The sequence below is a fragment of the Manduca sexta genome, chromosome 10, assembly GCF_014839805.1.
Source record: "Manduca sexta isolate Smith_Timp_Sample1 chromosome 10, JHU_Msex_v1.0, whole genome shotgun sequence".
NCBI classification, from domain to species: domain Eukaryota; kingdom Metazoa; phylum Arthropoda; class Insecta; order Lepidoptera; family Sphingidae; genus Manduca; species Manduca sexta.
Genome location: NC_051124.1, coordinates 4377893 through 4401202, shown reverse-complemented (window position 1 = coordinate 4401202; position 23310 = coordinate 4377893). Strand labels below are relative to the sequence as shown.

Sequence of the window (23310 nt, the reverse complement as noted above, 5' to 3'; positions counted from 1 at the left end):
CGTCGCTCCCCGTGGGAGGACAATGCTACGCTAATTGTATTCAGCATCAATGCGGATTGTGGGCAGTTGAATGGAATGTAATACATCGTGGTATTTACGATGTGTATGGTGTTAAAACTGCATTGAGTTTAACATGTTGACATGATATATTAGGTTATTTGTCACGCTTTATGTTTGTGAATATGTGGAAATTACATTTTAATACAAATATTCCGTAAATGTATGGGATAATGTTCCCCGTCTTAAAATTTTATGCTCCATTTTGAATCATCAAGTCATTCGATTATTGTGCTGTTTCCAAAACAAAATTAATATTTTTCGTTCCGCTGTTTGTCACAATTGTCGCATGTTGCTTTAGAACGAAGCGTGAAGAAAAAATTAATAAGGCTGTCAAGGCGAATGTCAAATATGATCCTTGGTAACTGATCTTTGTAACTTGATATCTCGTTTTTTATTATTACTTATTTGATGAAAAAAATGCTTCTACCAGAATTTTCGGCCACGGCAGCCAATCTCAACATAGATCAGCCAGGTCCTCAGGAGATATTATAATGCAGGAGTGTGTGCGCAATACACACGTGCACTCTCTGTTCCTTCACTCTCCTAGTCCGGTGAGACGGCAGTCCGACATGACCAGAGAGGGAGCAGGACTAACGTGCTTTCCGAGGCACGTGGGTATCACACCGCCAACTTTCTGACTTCGAGCTGCAACTGAGTACCCGTGAGTGAGCGAGTACCAGTGACTGACACGAGATTGGAACCCAGGACCTCAGCGCAGTAGTCGTAGGTACTCGTACCGTGTACAATTACAACTACGACATCAAGGCAGTCAATTATTTGATACGATGTATTTAGTCTTCCTTAACCGCCTTAAGAATCTGGCCAATGAACATGCAATAAAAAAATTACAGTCATTATATTTATATATTTCCCTTTAGTTATGTTTAGTACTAGTAATATCTATCAACTACGATATAAATCTCTACTCTTCCCCACATATCCTTCCTTGCCATTACTAATTCGTGGTCCACATGTATCAAAATTGTTTCTCTATATTTTATATGACTATCCTTAACGTCATAGAATATTAGTTAATATAACAAGACCAAGAGCGAAATAAAAATACTTTATTTGTAATAAATAAACGCTGATACAAACTTTAAATACGAATTAGTTACAATGGTACTAAGTGACTAAACAATATATCACACATATCTGGCAGCGTATGTATGACGGATAGTAATGAGAATGACTTAGTTCTCATTTCAAATAAACCACACATCATTTCCATTAAAGACTGCCCACGTGGCGAAAAGCGTATTACGCAATTCAGATCCTGTCAGTCAGTCTGGCAACCCGCCAGCCAGATATGTAACAAGCAGATTGTGCCAAGTTTCGGTTGGCAGGTTCAATGACCCGTGTTACTAGTTGCGCTACCTCGGAAACTATTTAATATCCTAGCTTAAAGTACCTTGTTTGGAATAATTAAAATGTGTCGTAACGCGTTAAAACTTCATTAGAGTAGAAAAAAGATAATTAGACATTTTTGACAAACAAAAATATTTTTGGTTACAATCTATCATTAATACCAGAGACCATTGCAAGGCAAATGCAAACAAGAAATTATTACAAATAAAAAAATACACAAAAGCCTACAGATTTTTTTTATAAAAAGTGTCAAATTATGAATCCTTTAACTAAACAACATATTTTTTTCTTCAAATGAGGAAAATGATATTGCAAAAGTATATTTTTATTAATAAACAAAACTTTTAAAATGATTAAGTAGTATCTAATAAATATTCCATTCCATAAAAACAGTGTCATCTGCTATTGAAAAATTATAATCAGTCCCAAGTTCAGAAGCCCGCATCGAATAATTTTAAATTTAATGAATCGTGAAATGAGTCTATTCGAATGAATAGACTAGCGAAAGCAAACAGACGAATATAATTTCGAATTAATTGCTTTCTAAAAATATCTGAGCGCTAACAAAATCTTGACACTTTATTAATATATTCATGAAGTTCAGTATGATCCAAACCAATCAGTTAAGATTGAAAGTCATTAACACCTTGACAGCCATTGTCCAGGAGAGGGATGAATAGGTAAGGGACTGATTCTAAAAAAAATCATACCTATAAAGTTTATGCTAAGTCAACCCTACTTGAAGTAGAATCTCGACGAGGGAAGGAAGAAGGAAACTATGAGTTCTTCATACATTAAAATGATGATAAAAATAACACTTTTAAAAGCTGGTACCTTTAATTGCGTTGCATAATTTCTTACAATAGAAGTTTAGAGACTTTCAAAATATTGATGTTCACTGATTTATTTTTTAAATTAATTTTATTTCAATATATTTTTAAATAATCCTATGATATTCCAATATTTCCATAACATACACGGAATCCTAAAAACATGTATCAATAAAACCAAGCCGCTAGTGAGTCAATTAAAGCGATATTCGCTCCCGTGGCATACCGAATCAAATTGTCTCGAGAACCATTGAACATTGAAATAATGGTAATTACTTATCAAAGAGCTAAAAGCTTTTCAGATAATATCTCGGGTGAATGGAAATGCCAATGACACCGTACTTTCGGCGACATTGGACGCGTTTCTGCAAGAGGCAAGGTAACTAAGTTGACGCCTTAATAATTTCGTATTATCGAAGTATTAAAATCTAAATATCAAACTGGCATTTTGGTAAACTCAGTTAATATGTTTCCCCGAAAATTTAAGTAGGTAATATTGGGTTTTTCTGCTCAGTAACAGCCCGGAGACTGGAATTTGTGTTTGGCGGTAGGCTCGCTTCTCATGGATGAAACGTATAAGGCCAAAAGTGTATGCCCTGGTTGCGACTCTGTCTGCCCCTACGAGTATAAAGGCATAATGTGTGTGAAATTTCGACATGAATTATGCTTTTTCCGGGATACATTTTGGTGTTTCCATTCGAATTATTAATTACATTTTTGCTACATATAATCTGTCTTACTTATACAAAATTCGCTAAGCTATGCTTAGTTAAGTCTTGGCTAGTCTAATCTTAAACTTTTAATCACCGGCGATGTTTATTTTAGACAGCTATTTAAGTAATGCTTAACCACTTTAACGCTAAAACAAGTTTATAAGTAAAATTTTATATGGGTAAACCCACAAATACACCTTCGCCTTTATAACTAATATTTTTCAAGTATCTATTCTAGTTATGTCGTATTTTAAAGATTTACTGAAGCGTTAACTCCCTCTAATCACACGACCAAGTAAGCTCCATTCACAATATCATAGTAGTTTGATTAGAGTCATTTTCTTGATTTATCGGTTCAGTTTCGTTATTTCGAACGTATCGCATAAAATCTTGATATTTCGATGAAATAAAGTTTATTTGGACAAGTTTCAAATAGTAGCCTTGTATTATATTGTCCGGCTTTTGAATAAGGGCCTCGTATCTCACTGAGATGGTTTTAGGTGGTATCAGTGGACCATTTCTTTACTTTTATTTTCATTGTAATGAATTGTAATAAAAAAGATACTGAAACAATCAAATTGTAATGTAAAAAAAACATCCTTCGAGCCGGATTTGAACCAGCGACCTATGGATAACAATATCTTGCCGTCTACAGTCCACCGCCCTACCAACTGAGCTATCGAAGGTCACGCATGGGAATATGAACATCTTTGTACTATCGAAACTAAAAAAAATGGTTAGTAACAAAACACACTTGAGTCGCCATCTTAGTTATCATTATTATAATATCAACTATCATCATTCTGACAGAACTATCAGATAATTTCTGCAATAATAATTTATTAAACAAATACGGTCACACGACTTTCACACCGCTCTTTAACCGACTTAAAGAAAGAAAGATACTGAAATCGTTTACTTTATTTATTTATTTAGATACACCACCAACAGTTACACATATACTATAAAATTCAGTTGAGTAATAATATTGGGTTTTGTGTACTTTCATTATAGGTGAATACAACAATCTTGATATTATTGTTTAAACATATTAATAATAATTACGATAGATTAGCATGCAATATTGATTCATTATTGTTAAGAAATTAAAATTTATACATTTAATTAGAAATATTATTAAAATTATTACGCGAAAGGATGAAAAAACTGAATTTAATTATAATAGAGTTCTTCGCAACTTAACTCTGAGTAACTTTGATGTAATTGTTTATCAGTGAAATAAAAGGCTTTTTTTTTATTTTTTTTTTTTTTATTATTATTTTAAGTTTGATGAAGTTCAACGAAATAGGATCCAGTTGCGAATGGTCCATATAAGCTGATTGCTGCCGGCTTCTCTTTCGTAATTTATGTAGAATCTAATTATCATTAGAACGATTTGCAGACCGCATTTATGCATATTAGTATCTATATTTTGTGTCGGCTTCCCTTTGGGAAACTTCACCTTTCGCCACTGATAAGATCACAGTATATTCCGTGGCATAGACAAATTGGTTTATCATGGAAATTATAATAAGATTAATTAGAAAACAGCTTACAAATTTTGTAAAATTTGGTTATATTTATAAACAAAACAAAAAAAAATTCAATTCCACGTCTTTTTTTAATAAAATGGAGTCAACAAAACGCAACACAAAAAAACACCCAAAAAGCGACGGTAAAGCAAAATTCACAATTTCGTTTACTTCGTTTAAAAGCCAAATTACTAAACAGATTTTAAATACTATGGGACCAATATTGATGTATATCTTTTCAAATAAAAAAAAGTTTTTTTGAAGTCGAATAAGAGATTTGAGATAAGCAAACATAAAAAATATACATCAAATTGAAAATCTAAATCTTTGTTGAAATTATTAATAAAAATCAACATTTCTTGATACTATACATCAATAGCTAACATTCAATGCACCCACTAAACACAAGAAAAAATTTATACACAATCAATATCTATGTTAGAAATGATGGACAGACAAAAGTGGCAACATTTTACTCACGTCACGCTACATGGGATACGCCAATCAACTGTCTAATGATACAATGATATACAGATAACATTACCAACATCTGATAAGCATTGTTTTAGAAATGTACCTTTGTGCATTCGTTTTACAAAGGTAAATTATTATTATGTTGGCATGACTGCGATTTCATAATAAACTGGCCAAATTCGTTTGGTTGTCCCAAGTGGCATCCATACCTTTGCTTCAGAAGAAAAAGAAGTAAAACTTCCTGACTTGATTTAACAATTTTATTTACCATATTTCAAATAGACTCTACTGAATAGTTCTATTTTTAAATGACTTAAGTTTTTCTTTCTTTTCTAATGAATAATGTACTTTGATCCCATATTAATCATATCGAGGCAATTTGGAGATTTTACCATTACATACGATTACAAAATAAAAAGATAGTCTTTGTATTTTGTAATGATAAATAAGCGATAAAGGTTATTTCATTATATACGAAACCTCCGAAATGTCCGTGTTCGAGATCATATAATCATTTTTAAAATGGTGTATCTATCAAGTGTATCGTTTTATTTACGGTACATCATTCAATTTATTACGAGGATGAAATAACGTTAGACAAATCGATTAAAAATACCGTGAATCAATGAAAACAGAAGGCCATGCAAATCAATACGTGCGCTTATATAACATGCGAATGACTCAATACTTTATCTGCGAACAAAGGAGATTAAATCTTACGATAATTTTTATCAATTGTGTAGCCACCGTGAGAATATAAAATGAAGATACGTGTCTAAATCATATTAATATTATAAGTGCGAAAGTTTGAGAATATGTTTAAATGTTTATTGAAAATAAACACATAAACTATTGAAATGATTTGGAGCCTTCAAATGATCACAAAGATAAACAGAATCCTAGATTACCGTATTATATTGAAATTACTTTGTTTTTGAAAATTATACAGTTGGACGTAGCTGGTATAAAAATATCAGAAGAAGCCGCGAGTAATACATATTAAATTATAAATTTCAGCTTAACGTGTTACGCACGCAATATGTATTAAATGCTCATTACATAATACATAATACAATATAAACGAAACAAAGAAACTGAATTTCCGTTAACATTACAAATCAGGATGTAGGTACATGTTTAATTTTAATCAGTTTTTGAAGTCAAACTAAGGTTACTCTGTAAGTTTTGTTAATATCATTATTTAAGTCTGAATTCTTTGGATTAAAGACACAAAATGGACGAGGCAATGGACCATACTATAGAGTGTAGACAGAGATAAACCAATTTTGCGGACAACGCCTCTCTATTCCTCCAAGGCAATTCTTGTGCGCTCGCTCTTCCCACCGAATGCACCCTTATGCTTGGGAGAATATTCATTGTCGCGGCCCTAGACACACAGATCATTGTGTATACCTCTTGCTTGCAATTACACATTGAGGCCTTACAGAGCCCGCGAAAATATTCCCTCTTTTCATCCTCCACCCATCCAGGTTTTTTTTATTTTTTTTTTTTATTTATTAAACAAGATATAAGAACATATAATCATATCATCATATAATCATATCAATTCACGGCGGTCACTACACTAGGCTCCAGACCCGTATCGCAGTAAGCCAAATAAGCATTAACTATATGCATACTTCCCCCATTTTTCTCTTCCCTTATTTCCTTCCCTCTCTTTACTGGGCCTCTGCAATCGTTAAGCCTGGGGATTCCTGTATCCCAATCCCAGGTTTCTCCCGGTGTTAACTGTAAAAGGCCCATAAAAAACCTATCTATTTCCTATAACGACGGTAATCCATACTCTGTCTATAATAGATATCAGCATACGAATATTGTTTTTAGATTTCGGAGATTTTGTTTTAGGTTTGGATGTGGTGGAACTGGAATTCCTCGAGGGTTCTTGATACGACACAAAATTCCTGTCTTAGATATCAGAACGATATTCGTTTTTAGCGGGATGTATTTAAATGAAAGTTTAAAAAAAAACACTGCATATTGAAACTTATGGCTAAGGTATGACTGCATGCCGTCATCGAGAGAATATCCATCATAAAGTACGTCGATTTAGTTTATGAAGTTATGTCCAGTTGCCTATAAAAATGTATTACTTAAGTTTCGAAAAATCACATTGAAACCTCAGGGATTTTAAGGGAATGATACCATGAAAGCGGAATGTTTTGGCAAAAGTTAAAGTAGAAACGAAAGTATTGCTAACTTTGTAAATATTGTAAAAAAAAGTACGCATATAACATGCAAATAAGTACCACGGATGGTAGAAAAATGTAAAAGTGAAACATCCATGGATTGGATTCGCTCGGACGGGTTTTTCTTTTCCAATCCAAGCTATGCCTTTCGTTGGATTCTTCGCGATCACGTTCGGTGAAACGGAACGTTCCGTTTATGGGCCGACGTATTTAATTAAACGTTTTTCATTATTTGATTCGAATTAATATTTAAAGTACATATAAATTAATAATAATATAAGTATCAATAGAATAAATACGAAAGATTGTAAATCATATTTTTCGATGTTTGTAAGCGGTACAGCCAGATATCCCTGAACGGATTTAAACAAAATTTAGCACACAGTTAGAGCATATCTTGGAATATAATGTAGGCTATATTTATGCCGGAACATTACTTATACAGTAGGACCTTTATTCCAAGCCACAAGCACAACGTAGTTTAAAGAAGTCTACCCACTACACCGATTCATACTATGACGTGCTAGGAACGTCATACAAAAGCATATTCTTCGTATTGAAAAGTATAAGGCGATGTCCACTGGACTACTCCAACGCCGTTTACGGTGAAACGGTCTAGAGGACAGATACCTTATGGTTATATTGATATGGATCAATCTCCTATTCCACCACCTATATGCAACATGATCATAGTTAGCAGCAATATAAATGTAAAGCGTGGTAGACAACGTGACGCGGTGGCGGGCGCACCTGTCGCGCCCCGTGGGCCTTGGGCTGCGGTCAGCGTCGATGACAACCGCAACAACCAATCAAGTGTAAATAAAGCGTTAGACTGTACCTGGTTTTCTAAGATAAACTGATATCAAATGCTTCTTACGACTTTTTATGCCTTTAATACTCGTTTTCATCAAGAATCAGGACGCCTTGGAAAGTAAAATCTTTTCTAAAATCTCTTACATTGGCCGTCCTGGGACGAAGCTCGAAACCCGTTAGCATGGTCACTTAATTTCTCAAGGGTTGCGATCGCCTAAAGCGCCCAGCGAAATGTCCGATGTATTTGTGTAAGCCCAACTTTGTCAGGCTAACAAACGTGTCATGTTAAAAAAGATAAGGAACGTTAAAAATAAATCACCAAATTAATAATTCCAAACCCTGTAAAGCCTAAATAAATAACTCTTAAGAACCTTCGGTTAGGAAGTAATATACTACAATTTTCATTCTGCATGTATTTTTACTGCATAAGCAGGCCATGCAGTAACTGTGTCCTTTTTAAAAGTAAAGCCTTTGCTAAGTAGTCAATAACACAAATATAGCGGAAAGCGTAAATCTCTGACTAGATACTTGCTCAAATTTCCTTTTTTTTCCTTTCACAGACGAATACTTCCACATTATGTTTCAAGCATCAGAAACTTTAGTGTCTATAATTTTATAAGAATTTAATTACACTAGTCATCATAAGTAACTGTCAGTGTTTGATTAATTTTTCATATTAGAACCACACTTATGTAACGTAATTACCCGATGATTTATGTTACTTTCACTGACAATAACTGGTTTGTGAAGTTTTCGGAGACCCCATCAATTATATATATGCAGTATAACCTACGTAATACCTTCATGACGTTATGTTACTAAATCATACTTTTATTCAAGCGCATATATTGATGGGAAATACGCTGCAGACTAAATATAGGAGTACTTATTTTTCAAAAGAAATGTACGTGATTAAATAGTTTTTAAGGAATATTATAACGATTTTCCTGTCTCATATATTTTTTGTTTGTTTATCTTAATACATTCAGTCTGTTTTTTTACAGAACAAATGTATTAAAACAACATATCGTATTCATATTTAATAAAAACTATTTCGTTACATACATTTATTTTGAGAAACACCCATTACATATAATTGTCATTCGTCGTCAATGAGAGTTTTTGCGTTATTTTTATATTATTATTGTTATTATATATTATGCAGTCTAATCGAAGAAAAGATAGGGCGATGTCCAGACGAACATTATTCCACAACCTTGATGTAGATATTTTTTTCTATTCGTTATTATCCCGACCTTTATGTGCCATCGTTCGTCTTTAGAACTGCAATTCTTGCACTTTATCTAAATTTGAATATCCTCAGTGAAACCATTGGCTCTCAGTTTTCGTGCAGATCGTCAAGCTCGCCTTTAGACCGGCAGGCGAATACAATCTTTATGCTAGACGGACGATCCGTATAATTAAAATATTTTCTTATAAAACCGCTAATCTAGCTTGGTCTGTTTAAAGTTTTATTAAGAGAACTTTATTATAAAAAAGTAAAAAAATAGACAACTTATCAACACAACTACTTTATCGCTCAAGACACTTCATAAAATATCAAATTTTACCCCTACGACGTCGATATGCATCAGTTATCTGATACAAAATACAAGTTTCGTGGAAGTGTTACTTGCGCACGCGCGACACGATAAACAAAACCACAAACAGGCAGCGAGAAAGAATTTGTAAACATTATTAGGTACGCTAACAAAACGAGACATGCGTCACAGATGCATTGATCGTGACGTCAAGGCAAGGATCGGTATGTTTGGTATTTATACGGAAGTTTTATCTGTTCTTTTCGATTTTTAATAGAACAAGACTTCTAAAATGGAGGGTAAGATGAAATTAGTCATAATACGTTTTTTTTTAATTAATGAAGTCATTATATCCTTCATGGAAATAAACAAACTTACCAGAATAAAAATTTGATCAATCCACCACCGTAAGAACTTTTTATTGATCATCATTATGATATATTATTATATCATATTAACTATAAATTGTAGTCTATACTGTCGTTTTTAAAGAACCAGTCATTCATTCCCTAGCCGATATCGAAGTCGGAAATCCTAATCTTATCTATTGTTTCAAGACTTTAATGTGTATTGCTTTCTTCGTTTTTGAACATGAAAAGTATATTAAAATAATAGATTATTTTCATATCTAATATTTACAATATTCAATAGTATTATCTTGTTTAGCAAACAAATGGACGTCTTCAAGCATCAGATAAAATGGCGCCATGCATAGACATAAACAAATATTTTCATATGCCCTTCGCATAGACAATTTATCTGTTTGTAAATAATGTTTGAAGCGAAATGTTATTTTAAAAGGAGACGTTAACATTGTGGACGATTCAATAACTATAAAGTTCAGTGCCTGTGGAGAATTTAATCGCTTCGTTGGTACTTGGGACCGTCCTAATACACTTGAGACGTTGGCTTGTTGAAGTAACGTCAGACAAAAAATGCATTGAATTTCTTTCCTTATTTAATAAGTTATAAATAAGTATATAGTTATCTAACCTTTTCCATAACAAAGATGTGTATATAACTTTGTTGTTAACTGTACTTTGCATTGTTAATTCTTGGTTATGTAAAAAATACAGAGAAATTTATGTTATTCATTCTTATACCCCAATTATCTCAGTTTAGCATGCATTAAAGTTTTTTGCCACAAACAAGATGCTTGTGACCATTTCGTGACGGACTAATAAATTCGGATGGTTAGCATTATTCAGGATGTCACGAATATGACAGTAATGTCAACTAAAGATAATAAGTGCTGTAACCTTTCTATGTGATAAATTGTCGCGAATATACCGTACAATTCGTTAGTGTTAATATAAAAACGAAATGAAAATGTTACGTTTAAAGTAATATAGATTTGATATACATAGGCCAATCTACCATTTTTTATTTATTTTCTTAATTATACGGTAATAGTTACATTGAACTTCAAAGTCAGTCACCAACAGACCAACATTAGTGAATGTAGATTAGCTCACCCTGAATCGGGATCCATTTAATATATGAGATTCTCATTATGAATAAAAGTTTATAATTATAATATTGCTGACACTTCTTCGTATCGTAGTTAAATTAGTTGCTGGTTGATATCGTCTCTGAGTTGGCCCTTAATGAAGACCATAAAAATTATATTCCCTAACCCAAAAATTGTAAATATTGTATTTGACTATATTAAGCATTATACATAAATAAAGATCAGCTCACATAAACTTACCCTACAAAACTATTCTGTACGCGCCTTTAGTGTTTACATTAGTGAGCCCTCTCTAATGCAACTTTTACGACTTCACCAATACATTTTTGTTTTTATACCTGTCTGTCCTCTCCTCACATAGTACTAAAGTTTACAGAATTTATTACCGACTTAGGACCGGACATAAATAGGGTTTAAGTAGATGGATTTTTGGAAATCACTTGTGGGAATATAACAGAGTTTGAAAGGTACGCACTTTGTTTTAAATTTTAAATATATTCGTATGTGATGAAATCTTTATTTGAATCAATCTGAATACGTATAAATAACTATTTCATGAAAAATGCAACAGTCTTTGACACTACAATGGATAGTAAAAAAGGCTAATGAATCAAGAACGGTGGCAGAGTTTTAAAGTTCAGTATTATCTACTTATTATGCATTATTACTAATAAAATAACTGAATACTTCATATTATAATAAACACATTGCAGATTGCATAATATTTCTTCTTCAAAAAGTATTTTAAATAAAAAACATTTCACTTAAAACCAACAAATTGAATAGTAAACGTTATGTACAATTGGACCGTTAACCGTGAAGGTCGGCGCGCGCTTCCTGACCAACGTGATTTGGGAAAAACTGTCTAAGTGATTGTATAAAGTGGTAAAAACAAATGTTTGTCTTGTCGCGGATGTCTTATTAGAATCCGAAACATTTTAGTTGCTATAACTATGGTACACACAACAAAAATGTTGAACTAGATACGGAAAAATCGCATCAATGCAGTGATATGTCGAAGGTACCTTTATCTCATTTAGATTATTTTATCTTGTATGATATTATATATGTATGTTGGTGTATGGGCTGTTTTCTCTGGTGTCTGAGCGTGGCTCTGGGTGTTCTCTAAAAACGTGTGCTGTGTTTGATGGCTCTCACCATAACAGCGTGTGCTGACATGATCACTCAGTTGCCGTCGTGTGCTTGCGCGGGTGTTAATAGGTATACTTAGTATACTTAACAGTGGTACTTATTGTTCTTTTCCTTTGTATTTTTATTGATCGGTGGACAAAGAGCAATTTAAATTTGACAATACTATAATAATTTTCAATTTCAATTGAATTGTTGCTTCGGAACAACTGTCTTCAGTTGTTCCGAAGCAACACGGAAAGTTCTACGAAAGAGTCTTCTCTTTAATCTTTGCCTACTTTTTAAAGTTCACTAGACACACTAGGTATCACTTATTTACCAGGAAGATAATTATAGTATTATATAATTTTAAGGCTGCACTTACCAGTCTACAATCTAAACACATAATAATATCTAGAATGTGAATATGGCAAAAACAAAGAAAATTTTTCTACTCCGTCGTAACAACGAAAGTTGATGTCAAACGCAAATAGGTAAGTCTCTATAAAGCAATTTTAAATCACAAAACTCTCTTGCGAGTTGCCGTGTATGCAATTTTGCTAAAGTTTAAACGTAAAAATGAGAGATGTAAGATATTATATTTTACATACTCAGTTTATATTTAGTACGTACATATTATCATATTACAGACTTGAACAAAATAGATATTTCATATTATGGTATCGTTATAAATCATCAATGATTAGGAACATATACATACTAAAAGTTGTTTTTTAATGTTTTGTACCTACAGAAACGATAGCCCGGCTTTCGCAAATGTAGACCCGTGACATTTCAAAACAGGTGACAACTGAGGCGATTTATTTTAACGGCGACATCTAGTGTCGAATAGATATAATGCACAATTTTCAATGGCTTGCTACTGCCATCTAGTGCCAAATGGCATTATTTTCAAGCATAACATTGAACTAAAATTTATTAACTTCCATTAAGAGGTGGCACTTAATAGATTTCTTATCATTTTACTTTTTATATTATATAATATTTTTTTATAACTTTTAATAACATACTTTTTTATAATATATTCAATACCGCCTGTTATTTCATTCCAATTATAATGAACTACATTATGAATATAAGGTATTAAGGGTAATCTTTACTGTATTTTTATCATATGATTTATTATAATTGTAACCAAAAATACTTCAGTGTTTTCACGCCGCAAGATATCTGTTAAACAAACTTGAAGAATAAATAATTTTTAAATTATTGTTGCATTTTGAGCAAGGTAACAACAGATCAAACAAACGATATTTTAATGGTTGTAATTATAAAGTATTAATAAAACTGAAAATAATAATTTAACACAATAACCAATAAGCGAAATAATGTCTTTCTAAATAAAGCTACTTATTTCATCAACTATATTATCAGCTGCGGTGTCCGAGTGGTTAAGGAGATGGACTTGAAATCCATTGGGTTCTACCCGCACAGGTTCGAATCCTGTCCGCAGCGTTATTAATTTTATAGATGGAAAGGATATTTTTAAATTTGCGATTTGCAATAACAATATTATATTAACTTCATATAAAATATTAAACAATTTTTAAACAGTATTTATTTCAGATAGTGATTAATAAGGTATGAAATGGAGGCAAAATAGATTTTATACTGTAAAAAAATATATAAATGATAATTAAAATGTAATTTTTCAATTTCCGTCACTGACGATGAACGGACAAGAAATAATAAATATAGATACTAGGTAGGTATACGATTTTTCTAATCACTTCATCATTGTTGCACTCCTTCGAAAGTATGTTGTGGCAACGTCACGTACGGGGTCAGCGGCATATGGAAAAAAATATTGTTTCATTGTCATTCACTAAAACCTGATTAATAAATGACTTCGTTTAACATTCTATTTCAGTAACGACAAATTCAATTTATGATGTAAAATAAAATGCAAGAAACAAAAAGGGATCCTTCGAGCCGGATTTGAACCAGCGACCTATGGATATCAGCAATTTTAAACCTCTACAGTCCACCGCTCTACCAACTGAGCTATCGAAGGTTGTTTAGTAACGGCGAAATTACACATCTAATAAAAAGTATAAATAATTAAATGTATGTACTTAAATGAATACTTATCTTTATTACTTTCAACTGTATTCTCACATTTTCAAATAAATATACAATCTTTATCAATCACTACAACAAATTAAAGTTTATTTTATAGAATAACAAATAAATGATCTGGTTCAGCAACGATTAAATTAAAATACCGCAAGATTATAATCATTTTGTTTAAATGTTCTAATTAGGCAATTGTCAAATGCCCTTATGGCTTAGAGACCTTATCTTGCTTGGGAGAAATTAAAAATAAAGGTAACTAAACGCAGAAACTACTTCTCGGATTAGACAGAAATGATTAAAATATACTTTAATCTTAGAAAAATACGCAACGAGGATAATATATTATGTATTTCACGCGACACCGCGCACCACCAAGTTCTTTACAATTTATGTTTTGAATATTAAAAACTCTTAACGTAGAATTTGCTGTATTATTTCGTCAGGAGTATCAAACAGAAGTAAAACCCAAGCGAACATATTGTGAACTGTGAACGATATTCGAGCCTTCCAGAAGATGGTTTAAATTTAGTTGCTGCCAAGTTTGTTAAGACACTTTAATTCTTTTGCGTTCAATAGTTTCCATAATCACTACTTTGGCAGATATTTCAGATAACATTATAACAGCAATCAAAAAATTTAATGAAAAATTAAAGTATGCGATGGTCACGTAATTACCGAGGATTTTTGTTAAACTGGAAAAAATAGTCACGTAAAAAAATCTTAAAACGCAAAAAGAGTTTTCCCGTACCGGGAATCGAACCCGAGCCTCCTGGGTGAAAGCCAGGTATCCTAGCCACTAGACCATACGGGAGTTATTTGGAATGGCTTAAAATACAAAGAAGTGCGAATTTTATCATAAATCAACAAACGATAAATAGTATAAAAATATAAACAAAAAAATGTAGCATAAAGCAAACTGACTTCACTCTTATTATTTAGTAATGTGCAAGTCAAGGCCGTAGATTATCAAGATTTTTTTTGTCAGATAAAATATTTTTGTTGGACTTTAGCCAAATAAAATATTTATATTTGTCATTGAAGTGTATTTATCGCTTTATAATAAAACTTAACTAATACGGGAAAATTTATTATTAATATATAGATATTTATTTTAAATTAAAAACTCTAATAATAAATTAAAATGTACCTATTACTTGAAATTTAGGTACCTAGATATAAGAATGTGATAAATATATATTTGTTTAAATGTCCAAGTAATAAAAGGCTTTTTTTATTTTAGTAAATTATTTATTTAATCAAACAAAAGTAATAAATGAATCAGAGCATTCGCGTATTCTATTTCTGTTCCATCGTACTCACAATCATTCACGAGCGATGGCCGAGTATGCAAACAAGGCAGAAATAGCTTAGCAAAAATATTCGGACCCGTTTATGTAAATATTTGGATTCGTATTTAATCTTTAACGTTTAAAAGTTAGTTTAGTTTAGTTAGTTAACTAGAAGCGATGATGTTGACTATATATTATAATAGACCGCAAACAACTGGAACACACTACTGCGTGGTGGAGGATTTTGTATACAGCGTATTCTACTTAATTTTTAATTTATTTAAAAAAAGAGTGTAAGTGTGTTACCCCGGACACGCAATGTGTCGCTTAATACGTCTTTTGACTCTCATAACGATAATGTACTTGATCGATGCCAACATAGACAATGAAAGTGCTCATTTGCAAAACTGACTGCATAAGTACAATAGTTTCGATTTCTTTACCAATACTAATTTAATAAACAGAACAATTTGTTTATAATTAATAAATTTAATTCACAGTCTATCGACCATTTTCAATAAATGATCCCAATCCTACTCTACGATCTTATCCAGAGTATAAACTAATCAATATACTTAGTCATTTGTGAGTCAAAAAAACTTTAAGCATTCTGATTGGTCCATTTTGCGATAGATCGCGTAATGCCAATGTCATTGTTTATAGAAATCACTAGTATACCTACTATGTGTTGATATTCGAATCATGGAGCCAGTAGAACAATACGAAAGAATCGAAATTGATATTAAAACCAAAGCAGCTAAACAGACCACACAACGTCACAAAGGCATTGAAACTAAAAAGTTCCACGATCTAAATGCAATCCCCAATCGCTTTGACGAACTTGCTCGATTACACATCGACAACGGCTTCCGCGCGAACGCGTTCATCACAGCCTTTGGCACATTGACGTCACCAGAACACAGCCTCCGGAGCCCGTATTGTCAAACACATATTTAATTACCATCGTGTGCAGTGCGGCACGCGCAATTGTGTCCTGTAAAATAGATCAACTTACGTACAACCATTACTCGAAAATAGAACTTAGAACATAGACAATACAGCTGAAAATATAAGCAATATGTGAAGCAGATAAGATCCTCTTTACCAGGGGAACAGGGGTGAATTTCGGCCGATCCCGTGCGGTAACTACGCCTGCGCAAAAAACGCTCGACAAGCGCGTACTTCAGTCAAAGTGAGGCGGCGCGCCGGCTAGCGCGCTCGCCTGCCGGTCGGCATCAACCCACCAGCAAGCGCAAGGAGCCTTGTTCATGAATAAAAATATGTCTCGATGTGTTAACAAACACCTGTATTGTGTGCGTCATGTCAATTCTGTGTGCCGGGACGTAGGACTGTATGCCGGCGGTTGTCTTCCCGTAGTATAACGAGACCACAGCGTTGTTTTGATGAGGTGAGTTACAGCCGGTTTAAGGTCGAAGGTTGCCCTTGCTTGGCAGGTGAGCATATATGTAGCAAATTAATTACGAAATGCTTGTTGCAATATCACCTGAAATGCTGTGTCCAATGTGTTTCCAGCGTTAGTCAGTCATTGATTTTGCTACGTATCGTGACATTTGCTGAAAAACAGCGGAGACAAAGAAGTTATTTTGTTGAGGGGAACTCGTGCTTTCGCAGACTCATGAAGGACTTAAGTAAACCGAATGATAAGCACGTAGGAAATAAAGTTCTAAATCGTACGACATTGTAATGCGTCTCCTTTGTTTAAGTCTGATTAGAAAATTGAGTCCGGCGTGCTGAATAATTCAGAACAAAAAACGTGCCGTTCATTCGTTGTATCGGTGTCGGTGGCCGGTCTTTTCGTGACAATTTTCACGCAATAATGAATGTTCATTATGATTTCATTTGCTTTTAGTGAAATTACTTTCACCTCGCTCCTGTTTCCAATTTCCACATAGCGACAATGTGTCGGGGAAAAAAATAATTTTTGAACCTCCCAGAAGTTGAATATGATTCAGGTACTACCTACTTAATTATTCATAATTTTATCTTAACTTGAATATCAATAACTATCTGTAATTATATGAAAAATAAAAGGAGTTTTAAGAACCATGCAGCATAAATCCTTACTTACTTGAATATACGACGCAATGTAAATAATCCATGCAGTTACAATCAAATGCGTCATGACCTATGTGCGGTTCGATGTTCAATTACCAGACAACTCACTTGGTATCAGTTACATAAGAATTAAAGCCATCATCATTGACTGTCTTGGTATGTAAGTTGTATGGCATGATCAACACGATATCACTCTGAGGTCCTTAGTTCAAATCTGGAGTCGGGAACATATGAAATGAGATAATTTATTTTTACTTGTAAAATGTTATATATTATTTAGATTCCGTCAATATTAAGCCTACCACCAGTTCGGAAAGCAGTTCTCACCAGAGAAGAAAGGATAAGAAACTCTGGTGTTGCTCTTTTCAAAATCAGTTTAAGTTATAAACTACAGTACATGATCTACATAAAAGAAAAAATTACAATTGTTTTATTTTTATTGCTGTTTAAAGCAGTTCGTTTGTTTATATATATTGGGATTTTCTGCATCAGTATCAGCCTGGAGTCTGGAATTAGTGCCCGATTCGGCGATATCGGTCCGTATCAGTTCGTGGGATGGAACACAAGCGAAGAGTGGGTGCTCTGGTTGAACTTCTGCCTAACCCTTCGTAAATAAAGGCGTGATGTGTGTGATTATTGTACTGATATCTTATTCCAATATAAGGTCCGTGCCACACATTTTTCAAGCTGTTACAGATTGCAGTTTATCCGACCACGTGCTTGACGTAAAACAGTTTTCGGTATTGCCATCTTATTACAAAAACCTACGTTAATAGCTGACCTGGGTATCGAAATACAGGACCCCACTCGCTACGATGACAAGGAAGCAATAACGACGCTTAAAGCAAATATTCTAATATAACATGTAAATTCACTCTATATCTGTTCAAAGTTATTTAGAAGAGTATAAAGCTGGTGAATAAATAGCCGAACTAAGAAAGTGAAGTTGGAAAATAGCTCATAAATCATAAAGTAGAAAGCATTTATGACAAGAACTATCTGCTTGAAATGATTTATGCAAACGCTTTCAATCTTAAAATGCATTTCATCAGTACATATTTAATTCATGTATTTGTTTCTTCCGTTCCAACCTTCAAGATAATTATTTATAGAACTCGATATTTAATACCTTTATATGAGAATTGTAGGTATACTAGATTATAACTTATATAAAGCCAATAACTTTTCTAAAGTAGGATGGTGCGAAGATAGAATTCTAATAAACAATAGTTCTACAGAAAAGTATAATGAAAATATATGAAATAGAGGTTTGAGGCCAAAATGCTGAAATTATGAAATAGTATGCAGTAGCTGCGTTAGGCAATGAGAAGTTCTGATCGATAGATCTCTGCAAAGACTTTTTATTGGATTGCAAAAGAAGTATAATGTGTTTTATGACTCTTATAAGCGCGAGATCCTAGGTGATTGATTCGATCGCCAGCCACTAAGGCCGCTCCTGATAGTGAGCTATACCAAACACAGGAAAGAATTAAGTATATGAATTCTAAAATTGGAGGTCACGAAGACTTAACCGCAAGCAGGTATCTGTAAATACAATAAACATTTTGTGTATGGTAAGAGGATTACAATTCACGTCGCGAAGGGTTGCGGACCAAAGGATTTGCGAAAGGGAATGATTAATGTGGCAGCAGACAGCCGCTTTGTAGATCCGTTTGACCCTCCTTGAATTAAAATTTAATTTTAATTTGGTGCAGCCAGTTCTTTACATTCACTTAAAACATTCCTCTATAGATTCTCCTTTTATAGAAATTAAAAGGCCATTATTATTTTTTTATTGCAAAACTACTATATTTAAATTTCGTTTTGACACTTTTGTATTTAATATAAGCAAATATGTTTTAAGACTTTCCTTCTTAGTAACGTCAAGATTCATGAGGTTACCGTAAAGTTGCCCAATAGCAAAGAGCATTACACCAATACGCTTTGATGATGAGTAAGTAACTGCAAATTGAAATTGAAAGTCGTACATAATACTCATTACTTACATCATCTGGTATTAAAACATATCTTAATCCAAGAATTTGACTTAAGAATTCACATCCATAATATTCAGACATGTTCATCGCAAACAAAACCTTTTTATGGACATAATAGGTTAGATAATAGCCTATATATTCGCAATAATCACTCCATACCCAGTTTATCGTTATACGGGTGTACGAGGAAGTTTCACGGTATAAACTTTGTTATTATATTTACGCTAGGAGATAGAAAAGCTAACACCGTTTCGTATTAATAAAGTTTAATACATACTTATAACTGAATAAGTGTTCGGATCAATGAGGTAATAAAAGCTAAGCAATTCTATGAAATGATGGCGCACCGCACGGCGATAACTAGAAATCAGTCGCGGGTTCAAAGGCCGTAGCCAAGAGTACTTTCTACAGACATTTGTAATAGAAAACAAAAAAAAATATTGGAACTTATCCTAGCGATAAGTCTATCGGTAGGATATGTGGTTTCCCTTAGTTAGTGTTAGCGTTAACGATTGTGGAAAGGCATCTTGGCTCCGGCCCCTTTAAAACAATTCCGGCAAAACAAACATTAGATATGCTGAGAAAATTTTACTTAATTGGCGGTGTAGGCAACCAAGTACCCCATTAAGAGTGTATCCCAAGAACTCATTCGTGTTTATTCCAAAATTTGTATTGTTACCTTTATACACACACTCACCTTTTGTTCCCCCAGAGGCGCAAATGGTGCAGATACTTTCCGCCGTGTGTATTCTGTCCCGTGATGTGGTAGAGGGCGAACCTATCGCCACATCGGGCACAAATTTTAGAGCCGGATCTGATATTGAGTAGAAAATTCAATATTCCTCCCGACCCCTCCCGGTGATCTAACCAGAGACCTCTGTACTGCAGTCGCACCGTAATACAAGTACGCCACCGAGACAGTGCTACCTTTAAAATAAACAAATCATTCGTCTCCTAACTAATTTGATGGAATCTTGATTTATTCTAGAAATAAAAAGCATTTCCGCTGCCGAAGCTGCGCGCTAAAAAGAAAGTCATTAAATTCCATATAATACGGATTATGATCAGGGTTAATATTCGTATCCAAAGCCGATTATCCCGCTGGTAATTATAGCCGAAAGAAGCTCGAGGTCTCACTATAATGGTTATGTAAAATGTCGTAATCCAAAGAAAACAGTTTCAGCTTAATGGTATTATCTCATTAGGGCGGCTGGAGTTCAAGTTGTGTCGCTTACGATGTATTTTACTTCTAAAAGTGATGAAAAGACGTATTTGGCGTTGAATAGTCCTTTTTGTTTTTAAAAATTAAAGTTGATTGGAGGGTCTTTTTGTCCTATTCTTATTTCCCTTTTTGATTGTGTAGGATGATGAGGATTCTACTAATCTGGCAGAGTATATATAGTATAACTGTGTAAATAAAAAATAGATTATTAAAATGGGCAACATTTTAAGCGTGAAGTATCTATCTTTTTATGCGTGTAATATTATTGACCTAATCGCGAATACATAATTGTCTATACGAAATACCTAGAACCACGCTTTCAACAGTCAGCATTTGTCATATTTATGAATACTACCCAATTATTTATTCTATGAACTGGGTAGAATTTGTATTGTTTGTAGACGTCGCTTACTATCATTCAAGCGACATGCACCTCGCGTCGTTTAATTAAAAAATGCCTGTAACTTTTCTTAAGAAAAATAATATCTGCTATTTCAGCACTCATTCTGGAAAGGTTGATATTGCAGTTTTATATTTGGCACCAGACTCCGGCCCGAGTTGGAACTGACTGAGCAAACTGTAGCAGTGACAAGAATTCTTTATAATCTACCAAGATATAGCCATACATAGTACTGACATTTAAGAAGTAATGATTCATTGAAAATATGTAAATGTTGTTTGATTATTGTATAAGTATAGGGACAAGAAAAGTGATTTTATAGGTGCAAAAATGATCTTGAGCATAGTATTGAGCAAAGATACGATATGTCATTCAGAATTATTAATCAATAAAACTCGACTTTAATGACCAGATATAAAAAAATATTTCTGAAAACGGTGGTTTCTGTCTCGAAAGCTGCTTTGATTCTCGGCAAGCTATAATTTTCAATCATGTCAATAAAATTACAGATGCTTCGATTCTTCCCAGTTCATTTTCAATTCCGATTCCACCGTCATTAAAACGGCAGCCGCCATCAGCATATTCCAGATCTTTGAGCAGCCTCGCATAAATCACGCCAGATCCAATTCTATTTTCATCACAAATTACATCTGTTTTATTAATGTTTAGTCAATTCGCAAACTTTTCGACTGAACAATAATTTCACCGTGTTTACAAACATACAATTCAATTTGCTATTGTCTATTCGAAACACAATCCAGGCCGAACAAACTGACATGCGGTTAATTATAGTTCGTTAAATGTCTCTATTCTGTGTCCGTTTGTTTCTGCTTTGAAAGCCGAATGCTATTTGCAAATCCATTCAGGGAGTCGGCTTAGGCCTATCATTTGTAACTAGATGATTTACGGCTTTGCTACTTTGAAATAGACTACAAATTGGAATGGATTGAATATGGTTTCAGTATCGAGATGGAATATTGTATTTATCAAAACTTGAATGATTTATTTATAGCACAACTTTTGAATGAAGATTAAACTCACTGGTGGAGATTTTAATCTCTGTGTTGTTGTTAGTAAATTCTTATTTTCATACGCCGCAACAGAAGAATATTGCTATTTCAAATTTCGAATTCCTTTCATGTAATGAGAATGATTGTTTACGACTGTAAATATCTGAGGTAGATACTGTTATGAATTATACAAAGATCACATTGCAAAAATGAGACGATTGCAAGTCAATTCTTTCGTACCAAAACGTTGCAAAGTTTTAGTTCATTGTTTTATAATGTCTGCCTAATAATAGGTCGCTAAACCCTCAAGGTTTTAAACAAATATCAATAAAGTGAGTCAGATATATTTGGCATAGAATATGACAAAGGACGCCCCTGCAACAATGAGTCAGCCAGCCGCAGTGTGCCAGCCCTACAAGTTGCATCTTAAGTATAGCCCATACCGCGGTTGGTTTAATCAGGGCGAAGAGTTGGACTGTAGCTGGTTGTTTTTTCTTGTTTCTAACTCCGAGTGGAATAGTTAGGGTTGCGAACTGGTTTATTTTTCAGTTGTGCGGCAATATTGATCGCGGCTGGAAGTTCGTGTAATCTGAGTTAATAAACGTTTTTGTTACAGTGTGCATAATAAATTTGAATTTCGTTGATTTAGTTAAATTTGTGTGCTGACTGTTTGTTGCATGCTTAGTGGAAATATATTATGTAGAATGGTTGAGTAATGCATATATTTTGGCTTTAATTTTTTAACATATGGGCGAACATGTTACATTTAGCAATATATTAAATTAACCTTTATTTTTTAAATTCCGCAATTTGCCTTTATTAATTATATTAAAATGTTGTAGCAAGAAAGATATATTAAATTTGTAATCGTAAACTTTATATTCAAACATATAATTACAAAATTTCATGGACCTTTTAAATCTAAACTAATTTTATCCACAGCTCCTGCTAATCCATTAGTGTAAAGAAATGAAATGCCTAATTATATATTAATATTTTGTAAAACTTACAAATTTCAGTACAATAGTAGTGATGCATGACTTCGATTCTTTGAAATACAACTAAGGGAGATCCAATCTCAT

The 23310-nt window shown here is 33.4% G+C and overlaps 1 protein-coding gene, 1 long non-coding RNA gene and 4 other non-coding genes across 8 annotated transcripts in view; 3 read left to right on the top strand and 3 right to left on the bottom strand.

Moving 5' to 3' along the window:
• Window positions 1-3568: 3568 nt before the first annotated feature.
• On the bottom strand, window positions 3569-3657 carry Trnay-gua. The gene is given in 2 exon segments: window positions 3569-3604; window positions 3621-3657. It is a non-coding gene; the product is annotated as a tRNA-Tyr (tRNA).
• An 8188-nt stretch (window positions 3658-11845) lies between these two features.
• On the top strand, window positions 11846-14319 carry LOC115440229. The gene is made up of 3 exons (XR_003938340.2): window positions 11846-12030; window positions 12512-12631; window positions 14029-14319. It is a non-coding gene; the product is annotated as an uncharacterized LOC115440229 (long non-coding RNA).
• Window positions 13532-13613, top strand: Trnas-uga. The gene has a single exon. It is a non-coding gene; the product is annotated as a tRNA-Ser (tRNA).
• Trnay-gua lies at window positions 14082-14172 on the bottom strand. Its single transcript is given in 2 exon segments — window positions 14082-14117; window positions 14136-14172. It is a non-coding gene; the product is annotated as a tRNA-Tyr (tRNA).
• A 654-nt stretch (window positions 14320-14973) lies between the features above and the next one.
• On the bottom strand, window positions 14974-15045 carry Trnae-uuc. The gene has a single exon. It is a non-coding gene; the product is annotated as a tRNA-Glu (tRNA).
• Window positions 15046-16702: 1657 nt separating this feature from the next.
• Window positions 16703-23310, top strand: part of LOC115444362 (pre-mRNA-splicing factor CWC22 homolog) — an 80661-nt gene continuing 74053 nt past the window's right edge. For 2 of the 3 annotated variants that reach the window (XM_037437064.1, XM_037437062.1), the window contains exon 1: window positions 16703-16931. The gene's annotated coding sequence lies outside the window, so the exon portion shown is untranslated. Of the gene's footprint in view, window positions 16978-23310 lie in introns of all 3 variants that reach the window. The other variant, XM_037437063.1, reaches the window with a different exon arrangement.